At 34.8% G+C, this 16,563-nt stretch overlaps 1 protein-coding gene across 1 annotated transcript in view; it reads left to right on the forward strand.

Annotated features, from left to right (window-relative positions):
• Nucleotides 1–15,535, forward strand: part of ANKRD7 (ankyrin repeat domain 7) — a 123,865-nt gene extending 108,330 nt beyond the window's left edge. The window contains exon 10 of the transcript XR_008503575.2: nt 15,368–15,535. The gene's annotated coding sequence lies outside the window, so the exon portion shown is untranslated. The remainder of the gene's footprint in view (nt 1–15,367) is intronic.
• Nucleotides 15,536–16,563: the final 1,028 nt, after the last annotated feature.

A 16,563-nucleotide genomic window follows, 5' to 3' on the forward strand; every position in this document is an offset into this window, starting at 1 on the left:
GCATTTGTGGTGTACATGAGATGTTTTGATACAGGCATGCAATGTGAAATAATCACATTATGGAAAATGGGGGATCCATCCCCATAAGCATTTATCCCTCATGTTACAAACAATCTAATTACACTCCTTTAGTTATTTAAAAATGTACAGTTAAGTTATTATTGACTATAGTCACCCTGTTGTGCTATCAAATAGTGGGTCTTATTCATTCTTTCTATTTGATTTAGTACTCATAAACCCACCTCCCCCAGAGTTCCTCACTACCTTTCCCAGCCTATGGTAACCATCCTTCTACTCTCTGTGTCAGTGAGCTCAATTGTTCTAATTTTTAGATCCCACAAATAAGTGAGAATATGCAATGTTTGTCTTTCTGTGCCTGGATTATTTCACTCAACATAATGATCTCCAGTTGCATCTATGTTGTTGCAAATGGCAGGATCTCATTCCTTTTTTATGGCTGAATAGTAAACCATTGTGTATATGTACCACATTTTCTTTATCCATTTATCTGATGATGGACACTTAGGTTGCTTCCAAATCTTGGCTATTGTGAACAGTGCTGCAACAAATATGGGAGTGCAGATATCTCTTCAATATACTGCTTTCCTTTCTTTTGGGTATTGATACGGTTTTGCTGTGCCCCCACCCAAATCTCAACTTGAATTGTCTCTCCCAGAATTCCCACATGTTGTGGGAGGGATCCAGGGGGAGGTAATTGAATCATGGGAGCAGCTCTTTCCCATACTGTTCTCCTGATGGGGAATAAGTCTCCCGAGATCTGCTTTTGCTTCTTCCTCATTTTCTCTTGCCACTGCCATGTAAGAAGTGCCTTTCACCTCCCTCCATGATTCTGAGGCCTCTCCAGCCATGTGGAAATGTAAGTCCAATTAAACCTCTTTTTCTTCTCAGTCTCACATATATCTTTATCAGCAGCATGAAAATGGACTAGTACAGTAAATTGGTACCAGTAGAGTGGGGAGTTCCTGAAAAGATACCCGAAAATGTGGAAGTGACTTTGGAACTGGGTAGCAGGCAGCAGTTGGAACAGTTTGGAGGGCTCAGAAGAAGACTGGAAAATTTGGGAAGTTTGGAACTTCCTAGAGACTTGTTGAATGGCTTTGACAAAAATGCTGATAGTGATATTAACAATAAGGTCCAGGCTGAGGTGTTCTCAGATGGAGATGAGAAACTTTTTGGGAACTGGAGCAAAGATGACTCCTGTTATGTTTAGCAGAGACTGGTGGCATTTTGCCCCTGCCCTAGAGATTTGTGTAACTTTGAACTTGAGAGAGTTGATTTAGTGTATCTGGTGGGAAAGATTCCTAAGCAGCCAAGCATTCAAGATGTGACTTGGGTGTGTTAAAAGCATTTAGTTTTAAAAGGGAAACACAGCATAAAAGTTTGGAAAATTTGCAGTCTGACAATGTGATAGAAAAGAAAAACCCATTTTTTGGGGAGAAGTTCAAGCTGCTGCAGAAATTTGCATAAGTAGCAAAGAGCCTAACGTTAATCCCCAAGACCATGGGGAAAATGGCTCCAGCCCATGTCAGAGACCCTCAGAGCAGCCCCTCCCATCACAGGCCCAGAGGCCCGGAGGAAAAAGTGGTTTCATGGGCTGGACTCAGGGTCCTCATGCTGTGTGCAGCCTAGGAACCCTGTGTTCCAGCCACTCCAGCCATGGCTGAAAGGGGCCAATGTACAGCTTGGGCTGTGGCTTCAGAAGGTGGAAGCCCCAAGCCTTCACAGCTTCCATGTGGTGTTGAGCCTGCAGGTGCACAGAAGTCAAGAATTGAGGTTTGGGAACCTCCTCCTAGATTTCAGAAGATGTATGGAAATGCCTGGATGCCCAGGCAGAAGTTTGCCAAGGGGTTGGGGTCCTCATGGAGAACCTCTGCTAGGGCAGTGAGAAAGGGAAATGTGGGGTTGGAGCCTTCACACGGAGTCCCTCCTGGGGCACTGCCTAGTGGAGCTGTGAGAAGAAGGCCACCATCCTCCAGACCCCAGAATGGTAGATCCATCGGCAGCTTGCACCATGCCCCTGGAAAAGCCACAGACACTCAATGCCAGCCTGTGAAAGCAGCTGGGAGGGAGACTGTACCCTGCAAAGCCACAGGGGTGGAGCTGCCCAAGACCATAGGAGCCCACCTTTTGCATCGGCATGACCTGGATATGAGACATGGAGTCAAAGGAGGTCATTTTGGAGCTTTAAAATTTGACTGTTGTGCTGGATTTTGGACTTGCATGGGTCCTGTAACCCCTTTGTTTTGGCCAACTTCTCCCATTTGGAGTGGCTGTATTTACCCAATACCTATACCCCCGTTGTATCTAGGAAGTAAATAGCTTGCTTTTGATTTTCCAGGCTCATAGGTGGAAGGGACTTGCCTTGTCTCAGATGAGACTTTGGACAGTGGATTTCTGGGTTAATGCTGAAATGAGTTGAGACTTTGGGGGACTGTTGGGAAGGCATGATTTGTTTTGAAATTTGAGGACGTGAGATTTGGAGGGGGCAGGGGTGAAATGATATGGTTTGGCTGTGTCCCCACTGGAATCTCAAGTTGAATTGTATCTCCCAGAATTCTCATGTGTTGTGGGAGGGATTCAGGGGGAGGTAATTGAATCATGGGGGCCAGTCATTCCCGTGCTATTCTCATGATAGTGAATAAGTCTCACAAGATCTGATGGGTTTATCAGGGGTTTCTACTTTTGCTTTTTCCTCATTTTTTTCTTGCTGCCAACATGTAAGAAGTGCCTTTCACCTCCTGCCATGTTTCTGAGGCTCCCCCCGCCATCCATGTGAAACTGTAAGTCCAATTAAACCTCTTTTTCTTCCCAGTCTCAGGTATGTCTTTGTCAGCAGTGTGAAAACAGAATAATATAGGTATATACCCAGCAGTGGGATTGCTACATCAAATGGTAGCTCTATTTTTAGTTTTTTGAGGAACCTTCAAATTGTTCTCTATAGTGGTTGTACTAATTTACATTCCCACCAACTGTGTATGAAGGTTCCTTTACCTCCACTTTCTTACCAGTATTTGTTATTGTCTTTTGGATATAAGCCATTTTAACTGGGGTGAGATGATATCTCAGTGTAGTTTTTATTTGCATTTCTCTGATGATCCATGATGATGAGCACCTTTTCATATGCCTATTTGCCACTTATATGTCTTTTTTGAGAAATGTCTATTCAAATTTTTGCCAATTTTTTTAAATCAGATTATTAGATTTTTTTTCCTATAGAGTTGTTTGAGTTCCTTATATAGTCTGGTTATTAGTCCTTTGTCAGATGGGTAGTTTGCAAATATTTTCTCCCATTCTGTGGGTTTTCTCTTCACTTTGTTTATTATTTTCTTTGCTCTGAAGAAACTCTTTAACTTGATGTGATCCTATTTGTCTTTTGCTTTGGTTGCCTGTGCTTGTGGGGTATTGATCACGATGCTTTTGCCCAGACCAATGTCCTGGAGATTTTCCCCAATGTTTTCCTCTTGTAGTTTCATAGTTTGAGGTCTTAGATTTATGTCTTTGATCCATTTTGATTTGATTTTTGTATATATTGAGATATAGTGTACTAGTTTCATTCTTCTGCAAATGGATATTGATATGGTTTGACTGTGTCCCCACCTAAATCTCATCTTGAATTGTAGTTCGTATAATCCCCATGTGCTATGGGTGGGGCCTGGTGGAAGGTAATTTAGTCATGGGGGGGTTACCCTCATGCTGTTCTTGTGATAGTGAGTGAGTTCTCATGAGATCTGATGGTTTTATAAGGGGCTTTTTCCCCTGTTGCTCTGCACTTCTCCTTCCTGCCACCATGTGAAGAAGGATGTGTTTGCTTCCCTTTCTGCCATGGTTATACGTTTCCTGAGGCCTCCCTAGCCATGTGAAACTGTGAGTCGATTAAACCTCTTTTCTTTATAAATTAACCGGTCTTGAATATGTCTTTATTAGCAGTGTGAGCATGGACTTATACAGGTATCCAGTTTTCCCAGCACCATTTATTGAAGAGTTAGTTACTTCCTAGACACAATGGGTAGTTGACATTCTTTTTGTGTGTCTGCAAGTTGTTATGAGGTCAAATTTGATATTCACTAAAGATTTTTTCATCTTCAAGTAGAACCATAAAATATCGTATTCTGTCTTTGAGTTGCTCCAATGAATATCAGAGCTCTAGCTATTGTTAAGACAATTTCATCTAGTAACAAATTCAGACTAATTTTGTCTTAAATTTGGAAACATTCTTTTTGTGCCATGAATCCTTCCATATTTAAGGCCAAATTCTTATTTTATACCTTTCCTTTTACCATTAAAAGGAAAGGTATACGTTTTTGAAATTAAGCCGTTACCAAAATGGCTAAAATTCAAAAGACTCACAATTATTGACAAGGATGTGGAGCATTGGGAAGGCTCATTCAATGCCCATCAAGACTAAAACATATAGATCCATGCATGTTCCTTTAGACATACATATATACAACTTAAATAGTAATATGAATTGTTTAAATTGCAAAATATTTCCCAGCTGCCATGTACAAATGTTGCAAATACTGCCGTAATTTGTGACTATCTCTAGAAACACAATTGTTTCCTGAGAATGTGGTAACCCAAACAATTTTCCGAAACAAAATGAGAAGCAAGAAAATGGACACTTGGCACTATTAGAAAATATCCCATGCAAGAATTCATTTCATTGATGCTTTTTGTGAGGACGGATTTGACGTTAACAAATTCGTTTTTCCTCTTTCCTAAACGTTTCAACACTCAAATCTTCTCAACAGTTCTAATCACCTGTGTTAGCAATAGCACGATTTTTAAACCTTTGTGGCGTTTAAACTCAGTTGTCTTTTGTTTTGAAGATACACGGTCAAGTGATAAGGAGAATAATTTTCCTCAGAATTGAACAGTGTTTGCCATGAGAGCAGAGTTATTGGCTTTTCTGAATCAGCCTGAGTCCTGTCCTGGAACCTGAGTGACTAAGAATTACAGATAATAACTGTCCAATTTTCATTCTAGTAAGAGAAGAGTTTATACCAAATAATTTAAATAGCAGCTAAAATCCAATTATAAAAAAGTTTCATGGTAATATCCAGAAACTTTCTTTATATGTAAGTTTTATTGTACTGTAGATTATCTTGAGCTTCCTTAAGAGAAATGGTCTGCAATCTGGGGCTATCAGTATTTACGAAACAAAACCAAAAACCTAGGTAAAGCACCAAAGAGCATACAGAATTGAAGTTGCCACATAGGTGTTGCTCAAAATGTTTTATATTTGTTTAAATTTGAAACTGCAATTTTTGTATAGTAGCACTTCTAATTTTGGTCTATGTTGAATTAGCTCACTGTTCTGCAATGTTGAGGCAAACAGATAATGATCCCAGAGTTTGAAGAATATAAAAGACAAACACGAAAACAAATTATCTACAGTATCCATAAATGCTGCATTCTTAGCCCTTTTAAAAGTACAATCCATTGGATCATTTTTCAAATAGATTAGAACTTTCAATAGGTAGAAATTACTAAATTGTTTGCAAAATTATTTTTTTCAACATTATGCTGATATTTATCTATAGGGAAATGTGCCAAAGATTAGAGATCAGACTGCAGTTGGTGAAAATGTTTCTTATCAAAATTATTTAAAGATCTTCTGGCATAAATATGGTCTGATATTCTTACTGTTGGGGCAGAGATCAGACTACACTTGTGAAAGCATTCCTTCGTGAGTGATGAAGAGCTGATAGAATTGATCAGAGTTTCGTTACTCTGCTGGGAAAGTTTGTTTTGACAGTGTTGATGGACACCATGGATTGTAGGTTTCCTAAAGGATAAAATGAGCCTGGACTTGATTTTTAGCAAGCAGATTGAAAAAACCCACCGTGCTGCCGTCTCTACTTTCAAATTTGATTAGCTGTGGGATAATTACTATTTCAACTTCTTACAGTATTAACAGTTATCAGTTTATATTTTGAGAGGGTTTTTCTGTTAAAATAATAGTTCAAACACTGGGAAATTTAGATAGAATGACTGTATCTACTTGGCTATTAAATACAAAAATAACCTTAGTTAATGTTATTTAAAATTGCCTCATCACAGTTTCCTGGTTGACAAAGTGTGTATTAAAATAATAGTGCCTTCCTTATAGGTTTGTATGTGAATCAGGCAAGTCAGAATTGTGCCATACACCTAGCACACACTCAGTAAATAATATTGTTTATTAAATTATTCAATTTTAAATAGTTTTGGACTTTTCAAGCAATGCTGAGTAATTTTTTTCTTTGTATAATGTCCTTTTAAAATTTTGGAGGGGGCGTTTATGAGTTTTTTGGCGTACAAAAACTGATTCACAGAAAACAGTCTCAGATATGAAGGAAGGCAGGTTGATTATACTAGATGGGATGAGATATGATATCCTGATTAGTAGGAAACCAAAAAATGGTTAGTTCTGTTTCAAAATTCATTTGTCTGGCTGATTGGCATGTAGACATAAAAAATGGTCATGAACTGACTTGTTCACTTTTCAACTAATTTAAGGATTATAAAAACTTAATGACCACATGCTGTTAAAACTCCATTTAGAAATTAGCAATTGATTATGTGGCACATTGCAATTCTTAAACTCTCTTCATTAGTAGAGAGTGTAATCTAATCACATTTGCAGAGCTAAAACTATGCCTTTGGATAGATAGATAGTCTGGAACCAGGAGACTTGGTCCTCCCTGATTGTCAGGGTAAAATACTTACCTCTATTCAGCGTCTCATAAAGGCCTTTCTTCTGTGATCTCAGAAACTCATCTAGGCCAAGGTGTTAATGGCTTAATTATACTTACCAGGACTGTTTTCATTTGAAAGGAAAAAAATCCTATAAACACAACAGTGATTGAATAAATAGCAGCTTAGGAAGAATTTCAGTAACCTAGAGAATAATTTTTTTTGGAGGTTGGATTATTAAATAGATAACTGCTTATTCGTTCTTTCTCTTTCTGTATATATGTATATAAAATGTTTACATATAGATATACATAATATATACACATATATATCATGAATATGTGCTATGATAAAATGTGTATTTATATGTATGCATATACCTTCCCAGCCCCCAGCCTCTACATATTTATAGTCTTTGATCATTCTGGGGATTCCGCTGAATGTTTGAATGTCTTGGAGAATGACTGAAGACTCTCCATACTGGGCAGTTGGAGATATAATGTGTGGAAATTGTTGAGTTTAAGACTCATCTGTTTTTCTTTGCCCCACTTTGGGAGTTTAACTGTATGTATGCCCTGTCATTACTCAGCAAATAATGAGGAGGATGCCTATGCAGATGTCTGGAGCTCTTTTTCTGCATAGCTCTTTTCTCCCTGGAGGTCTGCTATGTGTATTTCAGCCAACTCCGTCTCCCCAAATCCTATGGTATCTGGCATTTACTATCATTTTTCTGGGTTATGTAACCTCTGGCATCACTTACTGTTGTGTAAGTGATGTTTTTCTAAAAATTAAACTCTGCAAGGAAAACAAATATGCAGTTATTTTCCTCAGAGAAATACTTTGTAATCTATATAATTGAGTACAGTCTCAGAATATATATCAACTTTGTGGAAGAGAAAATTAGTAAAGTTTAATTATAATAATTTCTTTTTATTAAAAAAAGAGTTGATGTATGTCCCAACAGAACCACATCAGGCACATTTTTTTACTCCAAATTATATACAGGAGTAATTGTAAAGATTAAAGTTATAAAAATGGATTCTGGAAGTCATATTAAAATATGCATAGCCATAAAGTAATATTTCTTATATATATTATAGTTACACATCTCTCTCCTTTTATATGTCTCATAAAGTTGGCTAAATATATATTTTTTCTAAATCTTTTAAATTAAGCCCACCCAAATTAAGTACTCAGTGGAATATTAGAAGTTTTTCTTCCTTCTTTAAAGTTCAAACACAGAGTTTAAATTGTGTTCAGTGTGATGCTGGTGTTTCTGATGGAGGAGAGTCATTTAGCATTAGAAAATTTGAAGGGTGCCAAGTTTCACTTTGCAATTTTATTTAAGGTAGGACTTAATATACATTTCAGCTCAATACATAAAAACATGGGTTTGTTGTTGTTGTTGTTGTTTTTAATTTCAACAACTAACTGAGGTGTTTGCCCAAGAAGAGTAAAAACTTTGATGGGATAGGAGAAAAGCAAAGGATGGCTTTTGATTAAACTACTTTGCATTAAGTAGTAAATGATAGTTTGAGGCAATGACAAATTTGCATATGAAATTATTTATCTTACTTATTCAGATAAATGCATCTGTCTCTGTCTCTCTAATCTTTTTTTGATATCATATCTAGAGCACATCTTTAATCAATTTTAATTAGCCATTTTCCTTCTGAATTTAATATATATGGAGATGAAAATTCTAAATGGTTTTAAACTGTTCAACTTTCTGGCAACAAAATATGTAAAACAAAGAGCTGATTTAAACAGTAGAAACATACCTACATTATGAATTATTACCATTATTAACATCTTTATATCAAGAATTGAGCTCTTACTACCTATCACTGTCATAGTAAAGTTATAGTGGGATGTTCATCCTTAAGAGATTTTAAAGCCCTCTTGGAAACTGATTATTTCTTTCCATTCACAAATGTTGAATGCATTCTAAAAGGAGATGAAAATTCCTATTAATCAATCTTTAACAATAAAAAAGTTCTGGTACATTGGGTATATTATTTGGCTTGTCCAATGCAAAGATTGCATCTATAAATATTGCTAGCTATCTGGATTACTCATGCCCAACTGCACTTTTAATTAGTGTATTGACTTTTTAAATTTTTTTAAAGTGTTTTACATTCATGAAATTACATTCTATGCTCATTCAGAATGAAAATGTTCTTGTCATTTTCCCTCTATCACTTGATGACCAGCATTTAAAACAGGCAGAAAGTATACCCAAATTTCAGTGATAATTTATATCAAACAAGAATACTGTTTTTACTTTTATTTCTATCTCAGAATAAAATTTGTTAGAAACAATCATTTGAAGATGGGGGTTCAAAACACTTTCTGAAAGTAAAATATGTGTTTATATTAACACGGTTTATTGGATTTTAATATTCTGTTGATCCAATAACTTGCTCTGAGCTCCTTTTCTTTTTTCTTATTAGAAAAACAAATTTTCTCCTTAGCATTCACATGTACATTAAAGAGTAAATTTAAAACTCATATAAAGATAGTAAATATCATAGAAGGTACAATTGCAAATAGCATATGTCACTTAATAGAGTGAGGGGCTGAACTCTGCAAAGCCAATGTCTTTATGTTAAAATATGATTTATTTAGAACATGTTTACTGATTATCTTCACAGTGTATAAGATATGCTATGGTGTATAGGACAATTTATGTAAAAGATATAAGGTATACATACACATAACTGTTAAATAAGATTGGGTTTTCCAAAAACAGATTCAGAGGGCAAGCCATCAGAGTAAGGGACATGACAGTTCCTTTCTTGGTTTGCAGTGAAGGTAAAATTTGATCTTGACTTGAGCAGAATCTAGATGTGGCGATGATAGGAGATAAAGGGGGCATTACCAGCAAAGGAGACAATTTTATCAAAGGTACAGAGCCTACTATTTATGAGATATTTATTGGATGTGAGATTTTGATTAGAAGCTAAGCTGAATATAATGAAATAGCAGAAAGAAAGGCTAAAAGACAAGTGGGACAGATCAAAAAAGGATTTGAATAGCAGATTTAAAAGTTTGATTTTTACCCACTAGGTGATGAAGAACGATTTTAATAATACTAATGAATGCTATTGCTTAACATCTACTGAATTATTACTCTATGTCAGGTCGTATTCTAAGTACCTCACACGTATTAGTTCATTTCTTTTTTTATTATAGTAAATGAATTTATTGTGTATATTTAAGGCATACAATATGATGTTATGGGATATATGTGGATAGTAAAAAGTTACTGTAGTATAGCAAATCAACATACCCATCATCTCACATACTTACTCATCTTTTGTGTTTTTTTTGTGGCAAGAGCAGCTAAATTTTCATTTAGTATGAATCCCATGTACAGTGAAATTATATTATCTATAGTCCTCATGTTGTACATTAGATCTCTAGACTTGTTTCTCCTACATATCTGCTACTTTGTATCCACTGAACTGTATCTCTCCATTTCCTGTTCCACCCCTGGTAACCACTGCTTTGTTATCTATCTCTGTATACTTGAATGCTTTTGTCTTTTTTTAGATTCTACATATAAGAGAGATCATGCAATACTTTTCTTTCTGTGTCTGGCTTATTTTATTTAGCATATCTTTCAGGCTTATTAATGTTGTGGCAATTGACAAGTCTAATTCTCAATTATTTTTTGAGGCTGAATAATACCTTATTGTATACATGCACTGCAGTTTATCAGTTCATCTGTTGACAGACACTTAGGTTGTTTCCATATTGTATTAGTCAATTTTCGTGCTGCTGATAAAGACATACCCAAGACTGGGAAGAAAAAGAGGTTAAATGAACTTGTAGTTCCACATGGCTGGGGGGGCCTCACAATTATGGTGGAAGGCAAGGAGGAGCAGGTTAATGTCTTACATGGATGGCGGCAGGCAAAGAGAGATCTTGTGTAGGGAAACTCCTGTTTTTAAAACCATCAGATCTTGTGAGACTTATTCACTATCACAAGAACAGCATGGGAAAGACCCACACCCATGATTCAATTACCTCCCACCAGGTCCCTCCCACAACACATAGGATTCAAGTTGAGATTTTGGTGGGGACACAGCCAAATTGTATCACACATATCTTGGCTATTTTGAATAATTCTGCAGTGAAAATGGGAGTGCAGGTATCCTTGTGAGTTAGAAATTTCATTTCCTTTGAGTATGCACTCAGAAGAGGGATTGCTGAGTCATGTGGTAGTTCCATCTTCAATTTCTTTATGAACCTCTGTACTATTTTCTGTAATGGCTGTCCCAATCTACATTCTCACAAACAGTGTACAAAGTTTCTTTTTCTACACAATTAGCTCTGTGAGTTGATTCTATAATTATCCTTAGTGCATAGATAAGGAAACAGAGATCCTGAATAGTTTAGAATCTTGTCCTATGTCAAACAACTACTAAATAGTTGAACTCAGTCTTTCTCTGGAGCAACACTGTCCAGTAGAACTTTCTGTGATGATGGAAATGATCTGTATCTGTGTTGTCTGTTATGGCAGCCACTAGCCCCATGTGGCTGCTGAGCACTTGAAATGTGACTAGTGACTATTGATTATTTAAATTTAAATAGCCACACCTTGCTTAGTAGTTGGCTTACTGAACAGCAAATTTCTGGAGTATACTCTCTTTGCCATTACGTTTTTGAACAGAGAGGAGAAGTTCTTACAATGATGCTATATAGCAGCACTTTCCAAAGCATCTTCTATGGAGCATTGGTACAAGAGATGATTTCACTTTAAAAAGTTTAAAGTCCAAGTAAGAGAGGGAAAAACTGCATGGTATTTTCTCTTACTGAAGGCTCACATTCACATTAGTATATTTTAGCCTCTGCAGTAAATATATAAATTTTAACTTTAAAAAAAAGTCTAGTTTTTCCATAACTTATTTGGCCAGAGACTTTTGTTCACCTAACACAGTGAACTAGTATTTTGCTTAAGATACTTTGAGGCAACACTGCTCTAGGATGATCAAAATGGCAGTAGGAATTAGAAGGCGATGCAGTGAGGAGACACCAAAGTCTTCATAGCCATGTGGCTGATTACTGAATGTGGCTAGGTGAAAATTAATCAATATTTTAACTGGGCATATGACAGCAAGAATGGAAAGTGGGGTGTGTGTGTGTGTGTGTCTGTGTGTGTATGTCTTTGTATGGTGTCTGAAGTGGGAGACATGTATATGAAGTTTAACAGAATTTCAAGTTTTATTAGCTGGAATGATGGCTTGATGTTATAATCAGGTTGAAGTGTTTGTAGAACAAGTACGCTTAGCAGATATACTAGGTATATATACAGGCATATCTAGTAGGAAGTTTGAAAAATGTGCTTTGGGTCTAGAGCATAGAAGAGGGCGCGTGGCTGTAGGTGGAGATTTTGGAGTCATCTACATAGAGGAGCTGTTTAAAATGTTGAGGATGAACACAATTTCTAAGAGGAAGCGGGTAGACAGAAAAGAAGATGACCAAACATAGAACTTTAAGAGCTTATTTGTAAATTAATGTAGCTTATGAATTGTATGTATGTTTTTGTATGTGTGCATTCTATTTAATATATTCTGATGTAAGAAATAATATAGTTCAAACAAAACTTCCAGACCTAACCGTATATTAATTTTATTATTTATTAGAAAATTTTCATGTCCAATTATCTCTTTTATTAAGAAGTCAATAAATATACACTGAACACTTACTATATATCAGATACTGTTTTAGGTGTTGTGGGTACATCTTTGAACAAAAAGGAAAACCTTTTTACATTCATGAACAGTGATTACATTCACTGAAGATTTTCTAGTCCTTTGACTTATTCAATTTTAGCAATTCCTAATTAGTAATTTAGGCAACAATATTTTATTGAGTATATGTTTGTTATCATTTTATGAAATGTATGTAAATTATTAGTAATTTAAAGAGAAAGCAGTAAAAAGCATCCACAACTTTAAATGGAAAAATAATAAAATGCACTTCGCATAACGTCTCTATTGAATTAAAAATATGAAGAAATAGGCAAATTTGAGTATGTGGGACTGTGGAGCTTACAGCAATAATCTTTTTGATAAAAATCAGGCATAATAAATAAATAAATAAAACCATTAAAGATCTTCTACTGGAAAACATTTCCTTAAACAAGAACAGAAAATGCAGGTCTGGGAATGTCAGACCCTCAGCTCATGATTCTAATAGCTTTCCCTCCCATTCTACTTAATTACTTTTATAAATTACATGAGAGGTTTTCATGAAGCATGAATCCTTACTCATTTAATTAGGAAGTTAATATAACATGATATAATTTTTATATGTCCCTATAAGTTCAGCATATATTCTTATTTACAAAATATAAACTATATTTATAACATATAAATATGTAAATACATGTTATATAATTATAATTAATATTTATATAAATATACATTACATAAATATATTAAAACTACAACATTTCATGATATAAGTTGAGGCAAGGTACTAAAAAGTAAAAACAAAAAATAATAGGTTGGTATAGAAATATTTAATCTTCATAATCACTCTGTTTAAGAAATATTACCATTAAAGGAAAAATCTATATACTTCTCGCCCCTCTCTTTATCATTTTAGTAAATATGAACTACTTATTAAGTTAAGGGACTTCCTCAAAATTTACACATCTTCAGGATCATTATACTAGCCAGGAGATGGCACTAATGCACTTTGTTCTATCTTCCGAAAAGTATAAGCCAAAGGTTACCTTAGCAATGCATTATGTAATATTGTGTAAATTAAGCATTTTGTTTCATTCCACTTTCTACCCTTCAGTTATTTATGCTGCATGTTAAGATTAGTGTCTACATTAAAAGCTCAATTTGTTTTAAGTCAGGAGCATAATATATGCTTTAACCAAATGAGCTGTTTCATTTTGCAATTTAATAAATGGTCTAGCCTAAAAAAGAAGTAAAGGAAAAATATTTATGTATGAAAAGTTCAGAGGTTACTAGGTTTGTAAATAATAATAAACTGCATGGATACCAATGGAGATCAAAAAACTCTATCTAATTTAGGTTGGGGATAATGATAATGTGAGAACTGCTGTGGCTATTAATTTCCTTCATCACTTGTAATTCCCATAGTGTTAGTGGATCCTTTTTTTTTCTTGTGAAGAAATGTAACTTTTCACATCTAGTAAGTATGAGCTAAAAGTATCTGATACAAGTCTCAAACAATTTATGAAGCTTATTTTGCCGAGGTTAAGGATGCATCCATGACACAGCCTCAGGAGGGCCTGATGACATATGCCCAAGGTGGCTGGGATACAGGTTGCTTTTATACATTGTAGGGAGACATGAGACATCAATCAATATGTGTAAGATGTACATTGGTTCAGTCTGGAAAGGCGGGACAACTCGAAGCGGGGGCAAGGGTTGGGGGGTGCTTCCAGGTGATAGGTAGATAAAAGACAAATGGTTGCATTCTTTTGTCTTTGATCAGCCTTTCACTGAATACACAATTTATATATGAGAAGGGGGTAAGGTAATAGTCTCTTATGGCTTAGTCTGGCTTAGTGAATCTGCATTTCTACATAAACAATAAGGCAGAAGAATCAATCAGGTATCCATTTTTCTCAGGTGAGCAGAGGAATGACTTTGAGTTCTGTCCTTTGTCCTGCACTTGTGAAGATAAGCTATCAACTTACATTGCCAGTGTGAAATTCAGCAGAACTATTTTAGGGTAAAGATCTTGAGGCCCACAAGGAATTTTCTTGCTTTCCTGTCTTGCCACTAAACCTAATATATCAAAATAACCTGTTTTGGGCCATACTCTGAGCCTGCATTCTTTCTATAACTTTCTATAACTTCAAAATAGTATATAAGTTTCTGTACCTTACTGGTGGGTTGGGTCATCATCTTGAAGGCTCTCATGTATACACGTTAAATAAATTTGTGTGCCTTTCCTCCTACTAATCAATATGCCTCATGTCAGTGATTTTTCAGCAAAACTTTAGGGGGCCAAGCCCCCACAGTTTGCTTTCTTATTATTGAGTTTTGATTTTTTTAACACATATGCTCTAGGTAGATATACTTTATGGGTTATATAATTTATAAATATTTTCCCATTCTGAGGTTTACCTTTTCATGTTCCTTAGAGTGTGTTTTAAAGAGTAGAAGTTTTTATTTTTGAAGTTTATATTATTAATTTTTTCTTTTATATATTGTGCTTTTGGTGTAATGGCTAAGAAATCTTGGCCTAATCCAAAGGAAAAATAATTTGTTCTATGTTTTCATATAGAAATTGTAGAGTTTTAGGTTTTATATTTGTATATATGACACATTTTGAATTACTTTTTTATATGGTTTAAGTTTTGGATCCCGGTTCATATGTTTTTGCGTGGGTAACCAATTGTTTCTGCACCATTTCTTGGTAAAATTCTTCTTTCTTCACTGAATCACCTTTGCACCTTTGTAAAAAATTACTTGCTTGTATATTTGGAGGCTATATCTGGACCCTACTTTGTTCTGTTGATCCGTTTGTCTATCTTGATGTCAATGTTACACTGTGTTAATAACTGTATTTTTGTAATGTCTTGAAATAACATAGTATATTTTTCCAACTTTATCTTTTTCTAAGTTATTTTGTATATTCCAAATCATTTGCATTTCTTTATCAATTTCAGAATCAGCTTCTTAATATCTACCAAGAAAAACCCAAACAAGACAAAAAACAAATCCTGCTGGATCTTTGATTGTGATTGCATTCTTACTGTGGGAGATGAGCCCGTGATTTTGAAGTTTTTCTTCTTTTCTCACTAAATATCTCACTAGATATTTAATGTTGTGCATTTTCTTTTAATTTCTACTTTAGTGACATCCCATAAATTGTTATATATTTTATTTTCATTTTCATTAAGATCAAAATACTTTTTAATTTTTCATTTAATTTCTTCTTTGACCCATGTGTTACTTAGAATTGTGTTCTTTCAGTTTTCAAATGTTTGTAGATTTTCCTGATAGATTCTTCTTATTTATTCCTAATTTAATTCCACTGTGTTCAGAAATTATACACTGTATGACTTAAATCCTTTTCAATTATTGTGACTTGTTTTATGGACAAGAATATGTTCCTGCGTATACTTGTGAAGAATGTATAGTCTGCTTCTGTTGGATAGAGTATTTTATAAACATAAATTAGATAAAAATTGATGGTTAGAATTGTTCGTATTATTTATATTCTTACTGAGATTCCATTGTTCTATCAGTTATTGACATGGGTTATTGAAATCTCTAGCTATATTGGATGATTTGTGTGTTTTTTCCTTGCAGCCTATCAGTTTGTGCTGTATGTATTTTGAAGCTCTGTTATGAGGTATATAAATGTCTAGAATTATTATGTCATTTTAATAACCTGCTTGTTGTTATGAAATGAGCCTCTTAATATTTTTGTTATAAAATTTACTTTCTCTAATATTAATATAGCCATATAGCCAGTCCAGATTTGTAGTTATTGGTAGCAGAGTATATATTTTTTATACTCTTATTTTTAGCCATTTTTATTTTTATATTTAAATTGGGTTTCTTATAAGCAACATATAGTTGGTGGTTTTTTTTTCTTTTTTTTTTTTGTCCAACATGACAATCTCTACCTTTTAATTGGGGTATTTAGACCAATTACATTTAATGTGATTATAGATAGGGTCAGTTCCATTAAAGGATATATCATGTTTAAGGTATACATCCGCAAAATAGATCTTTGGACTTTCTTCCTTTTATCCTTTTTTAAGCTGGATGTGGTTGGCATATTAGTTAGTTGCATAATTATCCCTGCACCTCAGCTCATAAATTGGATGACCGTATGACCTATCATCCAACTCAG

The sequence above is a fragment of the Pongo pygmaeus genome, chromosome 6 (genome assembly GCF_028885625.2).
Source record: "Pongo pygmaeus isolate AG05252 chromosome 6, NHGRI_mPonPyg2-v2.0_pri, whole genome shotgun sequence".
Lineage (NCBI taxonomy): Eukaryota > Metazoa > Chordata > Mammalia > Primates > Hominidae > Pongo > Pongo pygmaeus.